The following is a 1,926-nucleotide window of genomic DNA, read 5'->3' as shown; positions in this document are numbered from 1 at the left end:
AGCTAAGTACAAAGGAGGGCTTTTGGAGGAAATGTAAGAGTATCTCTGTTAAGGGGAGATAAAATAGCTTTTTCAAGTAGACTGAGGGTGAAATGGGCTTAGAATAGAAGTGATAATATTGAGGGGAGGGAGAATATACTGGGATAAAAGGGTAAAATGGTGGGGGAGAATATTGGGAATGAGGTGGAAACCTAGTGCAATAGAAACTTCATAGAATCTATGAAAGCAGCATGGAATGTATGGCTAGCAGATTATCAGTAAGAGAGGATCGGGACCAGAACTGACCATCTTTTGTAAGATGGCTACAAGCAGAGGGATTGGGATGCAAACTTAGCTATAAAAGCTTTGACTTGCAGTTTGTCCTGCTTACAAAGTGTTCTGGGACTGGAGTCTATCATAATTATCATCAACAAGACCAGAGAGATTTCATCTAGCAAATGATAAAAGCAGAAGCAGAGTCCTACATCCAAACATAAGCAGAGGTCTGAAAGTCTGTAGAGTAGAGAGAGAAGAATCATAGGAACTGGAGAGGTCAGGGACACCATGGAAACATGGGCTAGAGAATCAACTGACTGGGACTTATGGGGACTCACAGAGATCAGGGAGCCTGTAGAGATCTGATTTGGGTCCTCTACATGTATGTTATGGTTCCATAGCTTGCTGTTCTTGTGGGAAGTCTATATCAGTGTGAAAAGAAAATATTTTCTATTTCCTTGCTAGGGAGATCCTTGCATCCTGTCTTCAGTCCTCGTTGCTACTTAGCCTCTCTGGATCTATGGATTGCAGCATGTTTATCTTTTACTTTGCAGTTTATAACTGGATGTTTCCATTTATAAATAAGTACATTCTATGTTTGTCTTTCATGGTTTGGTTTTCATCACTCAGAATGATTTTATTTTTCTAATTCCATTTGATATGATTCTTTTTTAACTTATTTTATTAGATATTTTCTTCATTTTCATTTCAAATGCTAACCCGAATGTCCCCTATACCCTTCCCCCACCCTGCTCCCCTGCCCACCCACTCCCACTTCTTGGCCCTGGCGTTCCCCTGTATGAGGCATATAAAGTTTGCAAGACCAAGGGACATCTCTTCTCAACAATGGCTAACTATTCTTTGGGCTACTCATAGGAAACTTCTCCTCATATTGGGTTGCCTTTTCCAGCCCATGTTTCTAGATTGGCCTTACTTGACCTGATTGTCCTTTAAGTACATTGTCTCAAAGAAGCACAAGGTCTCTGCTCTCAAGAACATGACTGGATATTATGGGAGCAGTGTACTTGGTATGTAATTCCAATCATGAAATTCTGAACTTAAAATAAACCTCTAAGTGTATATGCAGTATAATACTTAACTGGAATGGTATGGTGGTCAAAACATTTTACATAACACTTGAGAAGCAGCGGAAGGGTAATTCCAAGGCCAGCCAGGACTACATAAGGAAACCAAGTTGCAAATGACAAATAAAAGCAACCAACCAACCAATGAACCAAATAAGGAAACAAATAAAAACCCAAACAAAATATCTGAAATAATAGGAACTACTACTTGATGTGTAGGAATGTGTATATGGTGTGTTTGAAAATTTTCAGTTCCTTCCACATGTCTGTCAATGACTGAGAATTTTGCAAATCTAGGCTTTGAAAAAAGATACACATAATTTCATCTCTATTAAGACTATTGAAATTTGAAAATTTGGAATGATGCACCATTATACATCAAGGAAATTCTTATGGATACAACGCTGTTGTGTAGACATGGGCCAAACATATTTCAACATCAGAACCTTACTCTACATTTCTGACACCTGTTTTCTAGACATAGAATCATAATGGCATGTAGTAGCCAATTTAGTAACCCATGTAGTCAACTTGATCCCCAGGTTTTGCCTCTCAGTTCCTGTGAACCTTGTTATAAATTGAATAT

Source organism: Mus pahari, unplaced genomic scaffold (assembly GCF_900095145.1).
Source record: "Mus pahari unplaced genomic scaffold, PAHARI_EIJ_v1.1 scaffold_6210_1, whole genome shotgun sequence".
In the NCBI taxonomy this organism is placed as follows: domain Eukaryota; kingdom Metazoa; phylum Chordata; class Mammalia; order Rodentia; family Muridae; genus Mus; species Mus pahari.
Note: the sequence above shows the minus strand (reverse complement) of the source record.